Source organism: Procambarus clarkii, chromosome 21 (assembly GCF_040958095.1).
Source record: "Procambarus clarkii isolate CNS0578487 chromosome 21, FALCON_Pclarkii_2.0, whole genome shotgun sequence".
Lineage (NCBI taxonomy): Eukaryota > Metazoa > Arthropoda > Malacostraca > Decapoda > Cambaridae > Procambarus > Procambarus clarkii.
Genome location: NC_091170.1, coordinates 27,089,639 through 27,102,589, shown reverse-complemented (window position 1 = coordinate 27,102,589; position 12,951 = coordinate 27,089,639). Strand labels below are relative to the sequence as shown.

Here is a 12,951-nt window from a genome sequence, read left to right as displayed (position 1 = left end):
GATACAAAAATTATGAGGAGGATTGAAACAAAGGATGATAATAGGAGGTTACAAGATGACCCAGACAGACTGAGTGAATGGTCCAACAAATGGCTGTTGACGTTCAACCCGAGTAAATGCAAAGTAATGAAACTAGGCGGTAGAAACAGGAGGCCAGACACAGGATACAGAATAGGAGATGAAGTACTTAATGAAACGGACAGAGAGAAATATCTAAGAGTTGATATCACACCAAACCTGTCTCTTGAAGCCCACATAAAAAGAATAACATCAGCGGCCTATGCGAGGCCGGCTAACATCAGAACTGCTTTCAGAAAATTGTGTAAGGAACCCTTCAGAACCTTGTGTACCACATATGTAAGACCAATCCTGGAGTATGCGGCCCCAGCATGGAGCCCGTACCTTGTCAAGCACAAGACGAATATGGAAAAAGTTCAGAGGTATGCCACTAGACTAGTTCCAGAACTAAGAGTCATGAGTTACGAGGAAATGCTGCAGGAAATGCACCTTACGACACTGGAAGACAGAAGAGTAAGGGGAGATATGATCTCAATCTACAAAATCCTCATGGGAATCGACCGGGTTGACAAGGATAAACTATTCAACACTGGTGGTACGCGAACAAAGGGACACAGGTGGAAACTGAGTACCCACATGAGCCACAGGGACGTTAGAAAGAACTTTTTCAGTGTCAGAGTAGTTAACGGATGAAATGCATTAGGTAGTGATGTGGTGAATGTTGACTCCATACACAGTTTTAAATATAGATACGATAGAGCCCAGTAGGCTCAGGAATCTGTACACCAGTTGATTGACAGTTGAGAGGCGGGACCAAGGAGCCAAAGCTCAAACCCCGGAAGCATAAATAGGTGAGTACAAATAGGTGAGTACACACACACAGTTTGGCTGAATAATTCCTCCAGGTGCACGCTTGTGTACAATGTTAAAGTTATATTGGAAAGTTATATCAGTCGCTGAGAACCGGGATCACGATCACACACACACACACACACACACACACACACACACACACACACACACACACACACACACACACACACACGTGTGTGTGCGTGGACTGTGAAAAACATCAGTTGATCTCGACTAAACGTCAGGTGTTGCCAGCAGCAACCTCTTACGAGGCAACAGTCAGCGGGATTTACCGCCTACAATTATACTCAAACACACAACAACCTACAACAAGACGGGGTTGTGGCCAAAATAAACACCGATTATTGCGAGAGAATAATGCCTTCTATCTTCCCCTCCCTCCCCCATCCCCCAACTTCTCTCTCCCTCTTCCTCTTCCTTACCTTCCTACCTCTCTCCCTTTCTTTCCTTCTTTTCTCCCTCTCTCTACCTTTCTGAGTTTGTTATTGTTCTCTAAAGGCACAAACCCTTGGATTGGACGGTAGAGTGACGGTTTCGCTTCATGCAGGTCGGCGTTCAATCCTCGACTATCCACAAGTGGCTGGGCACCATTCTTTTTCCCCGTCCATCCCAGATCTTTATCCTGACCCACTCGATGTACTATATAGTCGAAATTGCTTGACGTTTTCTCCTGATAGTTCCCCCTCTTTCCTTCTCTCTCTCTCTCTCTCTCTCTCTCTCTCTCTCTCTCTCTCTCTCTCTCTCTCTCTCTCTCTCTCTCTCTCTCTCTCTCTCTCTCTCTCTCTCTCTTCTCAATCTCTCAACTTTCTTTTCATAAAATTCTCCCTCTCCGTTTATCTATGTATCTTCCCCTTCGTGTTGTCTTTTATTAATCGTAGTTTTGTGATTGGTTTCCTCTCCCTTTGACTCTTCACACTCTACTTCCTCCCAATTATTATAAATTTTTCCTTTCCCCTCCCTCTTGTGTTGCTTTATGTCGGCCGTCATCACTGTGTCTCCTCTCCTATGCCCTCACCCTTCCCTTCTTCTGTCATCTTTATTATCATTTCTTTGTTCTCTTTTTTATTCACATTTCCTGATCTCATTTTTTCATTACATTTTCCCTAGTTTCTTTTTTATCATTATTACACTAGTTCTCTTATTTTTCTTCTGTATTATGGTGTCCAGGTTTTTCACTTCTTCCTTGTCTACGTGTTTTCAATTTTCAATTTCTTCTCCTTTATCGCTATATTCATTCTCTGCTTTTTCCCGCTCTAGTCCTTCACTGCCTTACTATACGATTCCTTTATCTTGGATATTATTTTTCCCCTACTCTACTAACTAAAGTTAGTACTAACTTTTCCCCCTACTCTACTAACTTTAGTTAGTAGAGTAGGGGGGGAACCATAATATCTCCCCCGGATATTATGGTTTCTTCCTTTCCCAATTTATTCTATTGCCTATTTACTTCCATTGCCCAGTTCTTTCCATTACTTATTTCCTTCCTTTACCTCCTTCCATTACCAATTTCCTTTCAATACCAATTTCCTTTCAATACCAATTCCTTCCAATACTAATTTCCTTCCCTTACCCATCTTCTGTTACTCATTTCATTTCAATATGCAGATTCTTTATACCTATTTTTCTTAAATTATTTCATTCCATTACCTATTTACTTGCAGTGATAATTCACATTACTTATCAATTTCTAAAGATATAATTAACTTTCTCCTTATGCTACATATCCTTCACTTGCACATGTAAATATTACGGTGATGTTAGATAATCTATGTTTTCACTTTACAATGGTTGATGTTGTAATTGTTCACTTACCGACGTTTGATATTTTGTCCATATTTTGGACAAACAAACGATAAGGGTGCGTGCATTACATTTATTACAAGACACAAGGAATGTGACAAAAATCGACAACGAATTTATTTCGCTCACCAGATTGCCCTACAGAAAACCTGGGGTTAACACCCTTACACGGTGAGGTTGAGTGCCTCACAGTGCCCCCAACACACCCTGAGACTCTCTCTATCCTCATGGAGTCCTGGTCGCTAAAATTACTAAAACTTGCGGAAAAACTTTACACACACACACAGTCATAAACATTCTCTAAATGCGAAATTCAAAATACTTTGAAACACTAACACATGAAGCATAAAAATTAACAAAATTTAAACAAACTGGTAAAATAAACTAAGATAAAATATTTATGTTAAAAACAACAGAAGCTAGACTTTATATACAAGTCATTACAACCCCTCCTTGTCCTCGTCACCTCCTCCTCTTTCTATTCATTCTCTCCCGCGTCCTTCTTTTTCTGTTCCTTGTATTCGCCCCCCCCCCCAGTACCCTGGGCGTAGAGGTGAAGAGAGTGCTTCAGGTAGACGAGGAGCGACGAGACACACTTAACAATAACCGTCAAAAGACGAAATGAACCAACATAGTGGATGTCATATTTTTGTCTGAGGCGTCGGTGAGGTGATGTGTCAGTTGTATGAGAGTGGGAATGTGACATGAGTGTATCGATGATGTGCTGATGGCTAAGAGCTCACACTGATGGTGATGTGTTGCAATGTGCTGTTAGGGGCACGTTATGGCTCGTATGCCCTTGATAAATCCCTCGAAGAAAATCTGAAAAACTTGAGTAGGATAGAAAAGGAATAGGTGTTTTGTATGCACTCGATGCATTGTACCTCACACGCTGCCTGGCATCGCCCAGGCTTACCTATTTCCTAAGGTGGGGATCCTCTTTCGATAGCTTAAAATTAACAGCTTAATTAATAAAATTAAACAAATTCCCAAAAAAACAATATCCATGAAAATGATAAACCTCTCTGAAAGATGACCAATGAGACCAACCAACGCTCCCAGTTGGCCTCGGTGGTATAGGTATACGCAAGGCAACACATATAGCATTGCCTGCAGTCTTATTCTCGACTAGTGCATTGAGCAAATTAGTGAAATACATCCTACCAGAGTATCTGATAGACTCCACTGGGACTCATGTTCCCAAATTCACTGAAAGTGCCAGCTAATGGGACACTCTTGCAGGCTTCAAACTTCTCAAAACTACTGCAAAAAAATGGCATAACCCCATAGCAGAGAACATTGGTACAGCGATGCTGTAAGCAGCTTCTGGGGAGAAAATATCACTCCTCTTTGCTGTGAAGCCCTCCATGCTGGGAACTTCTTATTGGTTATCTATAATTCTGCTTTGAGCATCCTCCATAACCTACGGGTCTTAAATATTGGTGATGCCCTGCGCCTTGCTGACCCTGGCGCCTCAGAACCCAGGTATACCTCCTGTTATGCTTCGGCGGCCATGGTCTCATCTGTCGTAAGTCACAGGGAAAGATTGCTAAACACGAAGCAGTCAATGACAAGTTTGGCTACAGCCAAGTGTCCAGCATGAAAGGAACCTTAAATGTGTAGACCTGACAACAGTCAGGAGCGATCAGATGGTGTTATCATCTCTCCATGGTTATAGGATAAACGGGTTGTGTGGGACCACACCTATGCATCTACATTGCCTGATACCTATCTACAGTACAGTATAGCTGAGGGGAAGGAGGAGCTGCCTCCTTCAGGGAGACCCAGAAAACTAATAAGTACAAGGACCTAGAATACATTTTTGGAGGTTCGTGCCAATGGGCTACGAGACCCCTGAGCGTCTGGGTTTAATGTGCACTCAAACTCCTGAAGGAGGTGGGTGAGGAACTAATTAGGCAAACCCGAAACCCAAAAGTGGCCAGCCACCTGTTCCAGCGCCTCAGAGTAGGGATCCAGAGAGGAAATGTTTCCTGTAACATAGACACGCACCACATCTATGCAGAGCTGGAGGATGTTTTTGAACAGTGATTGCTATGTATGTTTTCTGAAAAGTGTGACACAATGCAATAAAATAAATTATATATAAGTATCACAAAATAATATTATAAAATAATAAAAAGTAAGGGTGGTAGGAGAAGAAAATACTCAACAAGTATTCAGGTAGAATCTGCACGGTCTTCTCTGAATACCTTTAATTCTCTTCTCCGAGGCTATGGGTCCCCACAGTTGCATTAGAGATGGCTCCGCCATATATATTTATATATAAAAGAAAGGAAAGCAGTAACAGATGGGACTTATAATAACATTAATGCCATTCCAGGATCACATAATATTCAAGTTTATTTCAGTTATTATTTTAAGAGCATGAGAATATGATGTCCCGGGGTAAACTGTGAGGATGATCATGCTCACAAAGGTGTCTGATGCTCTCCTGCTCCACCGTTGTCCCGGAGCCCTGATAACTGCTGCTCATTACGTTATTGGAAATTGTTGTCTCTGTTACCTTAATGGTTTAAGCAGTAAAACCTATTAATTCAGTTGCTCCCGTAATAAATATTACTTTTCTAACTACTTTTAAAGTCTATAAAACAGGAAAAAAAAGTTTTTTGGTCGTTTTAGGCCATTTGTCTGTTAATAAATATTTTCCGATAGCTTTAGTTCGGCTTAATGCAACGCTCACTTGACTTTTGTCTCGCCTAAACTTGCAACTTTAGAAAAAGATGAGAAGACATCCCTTTTTCCTCTGGCGGACAGAAAGATGCCTGAATCTGCGATGAGTCGTCCAGAAGAGCAAATAGACTTCTTTATCAGCCAAGAGACCGTGAAATCTCCTTTGAAAACTTCTCTATCGAAGGTATTGGTCTTGTCTGTGGAGGAACGTGAGTGTATGTGGAGACGTTATCACACCTGCGTTATTGTGGAGCCCCACGTTATCTGACGTCAGGGACGCATTCACACCTGCGTTATTGTGGAGCCCCACGTTATCTGACGTCAGGGACGCATTCACACCTGCGTTATTGTGGAGCCCCACGTTATCTGACGTCAGGGACGCATTCACACCTGCGTTATTGTGGAGCCCCACGTTATCTGACGTCAGGGACGCTATCACACCTGCGTTACTGTGGAGACCCACGTTACCTGACGTCAAGGACGCATTCACACCCGCGTTATTGTGGAGCCCCACGTTACCTGATGCCAGGCTGCTTCTCAGCCACGTCCACTGCTTCCAACACTTCTCTAAACTTAATTTTTTTTGTGTGTTTCTCTTTATATATTAAATCTCTCTCTCTCTCTCTCTCTCTCTCTCTCTCTCTCTCTCTCTCTCTCTCTCTCTCTCTCTCTCTCTCTCTCTCTCTCTCTCTCTCTCTCTCTCTCCCTCCTCTCCCGCTCTCTTCTCTCTCTTCTCTCTCTCTCTCTCTCTCTCTCTCTCTCTCTCTCTCTCTCTCTCTCTCTCTCTCTCTCTCTCTCTCTCTCTCTCTCTCCTCTCCCGCTCTCTTCTCTCTCTCTCTCTCTCTCTCTCTCTCTCTCTCTCTCTCTCTCTCTCTCTCTCTCTCTCTCTCTCTCTCTCTCTCTCTCTCTCTCTATCTCTCTCTTTCCTAAACACACAATATATATATATATATATATATATATATATATATATATATATATATATATATATATATATATATATATATATATATATATATATATATATATATATATATATATATATATATATATTGCTCTGGAACATGATTCGAAAATTGATTTCCTTCCAGGTTCCAAATTTCTTCTAGTCGCAGAACAGCGAACCCGGGTCTTACTGGTGAGCGAACGGTTAGGTTGTGCTAACCTTCACAGTCAACACCACATGTTGCTGCGATATATTTCTACTATCTGCAACGGAAATTGCCGATAATATTTTATGAAATGTTTGATAGAAGACTGTCATATATAAGGAAATAAAATGTATTATATTAAAATTTTTGCTCATAGGTTATTCGGAAATTTTAGATCTGTAGTTATAGGAAGTGATAACAAATCTTGGTACTCACCTGTGTTGGACTAGAATGTAACAAATGTATCCATTGTTGTGGGAGAGAAGGCGTGTGGGCGGTGTACTGACACCCAACATGTGGCGCTGATGTATAGGGAAGGTGGGGGTGTGGGGAGAGAGGTTCACACCCCAACACCGCCCATTCCACACCAACCCCCACACTCTTCCGCCTCTCTATCCCTACGAGCCTTCCAGTAGTGTACTTGTTCTCTTGGCACTGTGCCACGTGAGAGTGGCTCTGTACCCTCTGCAAGTTCCTTTTATAAAGTTCTATCAACCAGTTGTTCGGCTCGTCCTGGTTAGTTACAGAACCTTAAATGTGATTTATTCTTGCAAATAGCGGAACTGGTTAAAATTATTGGTTTTAAACAGATTTATATTATAAAGGATTTAGTAGAGTGTATTTAATGTCTTTACCTTGGGTCAGTCTAGCTGGAGACCACCAACAGGACTTTATTTTGTATTTAAATAGACTTAGAATATGTCACAAAGAATATTGTGAAATTATCTAAATTTAGCACTGCCATATATATGTATATATATATGCTTTATTTTTGTAAACATTTACCCAAGTATTAAAGATTTATTAAGTCCCAAGTAATTGGGCTGTTTCTCATTAATATTGTGTTTAATTGGAGCAGGTGTTAGTTTATATATTACAACACAAAATTTAGCATGACGCACTCCTACACACCACAGAGCGTTACCAAATATTCTGCCAACTTGTGACTTCAGTGAGAATCCGGTAATCCACAATGACTCATTTCTGACTTTTAACTGTGAGGAAAGGTGGTGATGCTTCACAGGAGCACAGCAGCGCTGCGGGGACCACAACGCACAACCACGCAGAGCATAGTTGGTCTGTGTTTGTGGGGCGGGGCACGAGGCTGTGCGTGGGACAGGGAGATCGCGCGTGAGGCCGGGTCGACGAGGAGCGAGTGCGTGCGTCAGCGAGAGCGGCCCAGGACACACTCCAACCACCCTGCAGCCCACACCCTCTCCTGCTCAACACCCAACCGGTTGACGGATGCTGCTATCCGCCTCATTCCTCGATGTTGTTTCATTTGGATAAGAAGGCTAGGACGGTGATGCTTGTGCGTGTGAGTGTGTTGACACCCCCGCGGGTGTTGGGTTGAGCGTCGAGGGGACAAGTCCTGGCTCCTGCAGGCAGCGATGAACTGCAACAATATTGTTGGGATAAATTTTGCCTGTTGGCAGTGAGAGGCGAAGGTGGCGCGCGGGTAAGGGAGGGAGGCAAGGTGAGCGGTACTCACCACAAGCACACACATGCCCCTCTCCCTCACTCCCCCTCACTCACTTCCTTACCTGCTCCCTCTCCCTCACTTCCCCCTCACTCACTCCCATACTCCCTCTATCACTCACTACGTAACAATGCCTCCCTCACTACCACCCCTCTCCCTCACTCTTTTCCATATTCACCCTCCACTCCATCCTTAGTTCTGCTCCCCCATCGCTCCTCTCCCTCCATCCCACCCCCTTTCTCTCACCCTCCCTCACTCTCTCACTCCCTCATATAATTACTTATCTGAAAGCATCACAAACGCATTTTTTCACAGGCGAATTAGATTGTTTGATGACGTTCACTAATCCCACGAGCCAATCATAGTGAAACTTCCCCCTCCCCCCCCTCCCCCCTCCCCCTCCCCCCCTCCCCCATCCCCCCTCCCCCTCCCCCCTCACTACGAGCACAGCATAATGAGAACTTCTCAAACTATCAGCCAGTCAGTTCCACCTCCCCCCCCTCCCCCTCCCTCAAGATGCTACCTGTCAGGTATTAATGTGACGTAGTGGGATGACGAGACGGTTGCCATGGTAACTCTCTCCCACCTCATATTTCACTTGTTATTTTTAATACACATCTCATTGTGAGGGAAGGTGACGCCGGTGAGGGGAGGTGACGCCGGTGAGGGGAGGTGACGCCGGTGAGGAGAGGTGACGCCGGTGAGGAGAGGTGACGCCGGTGAGGGGAGGTGACGCCGGTGAGGAGAGGTGACGCCGGTGAGGAGAGGTGACGCCGGTGAGGAGAGGTGACGCCGGTGAGGGAAGGTGACGCCGGTGAGGAGAGGTGACGCCGGTGAGGAGAGGTGACGCCGGTGAGGAGAGGTGACGCCGGTGAGGAGAGGTGACGCCGGTGAGGGGAGGTGACGCCGGTGAGGAGAGGTGACGCCGGTGAGGGGAGGTGACGCCGGTGAGGAGAGGTGACGCCGGTGAGGGGAGGTGACGCCGGTGAGGAGAGGTGACGCCGGTGAAGGGAAGACCATTTTGCATTCATTTTTACTTTTCATTTTATTGGTTCTGGTGGCTCGATGTCTGGGCTGTACAGACATGGGGGCTCATGCAGCGTTCAGAAGATTCGTGCACCACCTGTGTTCGTAAAGCCTATCCGAACGTTAGACAACAACTGACAACAATATTCTGTTAGAGAAAACCTCTGCCGTTACATCTTGGTTTCTGCCAACTCTCAAGTATTTCTCCTTTTATGTTTTAAGAAGTTTCCTTCCAAGCAACATGTGGTTCACTGGGGCCTTCTTCCTTGTGTTGCAATCATTATGTGTCTGTATATGTCTGGGATAACCTTATAGCCAACATATTGGCTCATCAGCTAACAATGATACGCCGCCTAGTTCCTGTTCGACGTCATTGTTATGTATGTAAAGATTAGCATAGGTCCTTGTTATCACCTCTGCGGGTCCTGGTACTGACCTCTGTGTATATTTGTGTGTGTGAGTGTGTGTGTGTGTGTGTGTGTGTGTGAGTGTGTGTGTGTGTGTGTGTGTGTGTGTGTGTGTGTGAGTGTGTGTGTGTGTGTGTGTGTGTGTGTGTGTGTGTGTGTGTGTGTGTGTGTGTGTGTGTGTGTGAGTGTGTATTCACTAACAATCCCCCACCATCCCATTTTACAAACACCACTTCCGTCATCACAACTACTACCAGCAAACCACTCACCAAAAACACCACTGACAACGTTACCTACCCAGCGTCATGGACACTATTTGACACAGTACCCCATAAAAGGCTGCTACAAAAGTTGGAGCAACAGGCAGGAGTGAAAGGTAAGGTGCTCCAGTGGATAAGGGAGTATCAAAGCAACAGGAAACAACGAGTAACTGTGAAGAGGGGGGGTAGGCATCAGAGTGGCGAGATGTCACCAACGGAGTCCCCTCAGGGATCTGTACTTGAACCCATCCTGTTTCTAATATATGTAAACGATCTTCCAGAGGGTATAGACTCATTCCTCTCAATGTTTGCTGATGATGCAAAAATTATGAGAAGAATCAAAACAGAGGAAGATAGACTGAGACTAAAGGATGACCTGAACAAACTGGAGGAATTGTCTAGAAAATGGCTACTAAAGTTCATCTCAGGAAAGTGCAAAGTGATGAAATTAGGCGAAGGGAACAGAGGACTGAACACAAGGTACCATCTGGGAGGTGAAATCCTGCAAGGGTCAAATATAGAGAAAAAGATCTGGGGGTGGATGTCACACCAAACCTGTCCCCAGATGCCCACATCAAAAGCATATCATCAGAGTCATATGCTGGATTGGCCAACATAAGAACAGCTTTAGGAACGTGTGTGTAAGGAATCGTTCAGGACTCTGTACACCACCTATGTCAGACAGATCATGGAATATGCGGTTCCAGCCTGGAGTCCATACTTAGTTAAACACAAGTCAAATTTAGAGAAGATTTAGAGGTATGCCACCAGACTAGTCCCGGAATTGAGAGGTATGAACTCTGGAAAACAGAAGAGTAAGGGGAGACATGATAACCACGTACAAATTTCTCAGAGGAATTGACAGGGTGGACAAAGACAAACTTTTTAGCACGGGTGGATCACGAACAAGGGGACACAGGTGAAAACTGAGTACCCAAATGAGCCACATGGACGTTATAAAGAACTTTTTCAGGGTCAGAGTAGTTAACATGTGGAATACATTAGGCAGTAATGTGGTGGAGGCAGAATCCATACACAGATTCAAATGTAGATATGACAGAGACCAGTAGGGTCGGGAATATGTACATCAGTTGATTGACAGTTGAGAGGCAGGACCAAAAAGCCAAAACTCAACCCCGTAAGCACAACTAGGTGAGTACTATCAATATGTACCTCCTACCTCCTCCACCATCACTATTTACCAGCACCATCAACATCACCACCACTTTCCAACACCACTATCCACTACCACCACCCACCACCACCACCAACCACCACCACTTTCCAACACCACTATGCACTACCACCACCACCACCACCACCAACCACCACCATCACCATCAACGCATCCACTGCTCTAACCTCCCCTCCCCCCCCCCCCCTCCCTCTCCTCATTGCACCGTGATCCTCTCCATTAAGCAAACAGAGTGAGTTTGGCACCACAGCTCCCAAACCTGCAGCAGCACCACAACTCCCAAACCTGCAGCAGCACCACAGATCCCAATATTTCTACAATATAACACTCCCAGCTGGTCGATATGTACCTGCTGGGAGTGTTATATTGGTTCAAAATATACTCAAGTCAGAGTATATTTTGAACCAATCAGCTCGTTCGTCCATGAAGCTTGTTTGCCGACGCTCGTTTGCTCTGTTCACGGAGACTGCAGGAGCCCCTTCTTCACTCTTTTTCACAATCGTGTCAAAGACGCTACGCAACAAGGGGAGAATTTTCTTTGGTATCTTTTGCTCTTCTCTTTAGTCTTGATCGTTAGTTTACAAGTTAGGATACACATATGACCTGAGATTCGGCCTTCACTGTGTGGAACGAGAATGTGATGGGTACTGCTTGTAAACGATAGATAGATAGATAGATAGATAGATAGATAGATAGATAGATAGATAGATAGATAGATAGATAGTAAGCATAAGACAAATATCTTCTAATTGTTTTGGTTCTGAAAAAACTTTGGGAGTCATCTCAAGTTCAAATGTAACAACATGGTTCATAAATGGTAGTACATTTATAGCTCTGATAGTTTACACAAAGAGCACAATATATTAACTTCACAAAAGAGTCACAATAACAGAATAAGTAGACGTTGTCAGTATCAAAGTCAGCAACTTAACCTGTAACAACTTACACAGATCATCTCAGTATTGGCTGGACTAAACAGGTGTATACCAATCTTAATAAAAAACTACATTTTAGGCATAAAGTTAGAGACATTTAGCAACAATCAGAAAGATGACATATTATAAATGCAAAATATATGTCGCAAAGTTAAGACGATGAGACAGTTTACAGTAGAACTAAAATAAATGAATTCCTGCTCGACATTGTATGTCTGCTCACACCTCAGCTATACATAAACAGGAATGACAGTGAGATAAGAGATAACCAAATGTTGAGTGATGATGAAGTTATCGTGAGTGTTTCCCAGGTGTCGCCAGGTGCCCCCAGGTGTCACACAGGTGCCCCCAGTGTCACACAGGTGCCCCCGATATCTCCACACACAAATCACACCAGATCTCAGGTCAAAGGGAAACATGTCACTATTTGGGGGAAAAATTACCAATAATATGCTAATTAGTGAAAACCTTTAACCTTTGGGTATTTTTTTATCAAACAACAAGACATTCTTTACCAATCTGATAAATATTAATTTAAAAAATTGTAAGTTTGATGCAGTGGATCTCTTTGTGGTCTGTAGAAATGTTAACAAATAGTGAAAGTTTGGCATTTACAATTTTTCTCTAAATCATAGATTTCGGTCTGATTATAGCTAGGATTTACTATAAAAATCATATTCTTTGTTTTATAAAAGTATGTTATAGATTAATAAATGTAACAAGTAAAGTTCTGAATGTTAACCACTGGTTTAGTTTACTAATAATACGAACATAGCACAGTCTGTGATAATTCATGTGCCTACACACACACACACACACACACACACACACACAAGTCAGGCTCCAACCACATCACCCATGAATATTAAGCAACAGCCAAGAAGAGTGAAACAATCTCATAAGAGATATAAAGGAGATTACAAGAAAAGTGAGAGACAGACAGACAGACAGACAGACAGACAGACAGACAGACAGACAGACAGACAGACAGACAGACAGACAGACAGACAAACAGACAATTAGACAAATAAACAGGAAGCAGCACCTTTATATTTCTAACTAGAAATCCAAACATCTGTATTGTGGTGAAGCCAAAATTTTCCTGGTGACTTGTA

General features: G+C 43.5%; 1 protein-coding gene across 2 annotated transcripts in view; it reads right to left on the bottom strand.

The window, feature by feature from the left end:
- Positions 1 to 7,710, bottom strand: part of LOC123760673 (uncharacterized) — a 231,305-nt gene extending 223,595 nt beyond the window's left edge. For both annotated transcript variants that reach the window (XM_069328223.1, XM_069328222.1), the window contains exon 1: positions 6,750 to 7,710. The gene's annotated coding sequence lies outside the window, so the exon portion shown is untranslated. The remainder of the gene's footprint in view (positions 1 to 6,749) is intronic.
- Between the last annotated feature and the right edge of the window lie 5,241 nt (positions 7,711 to 12,951).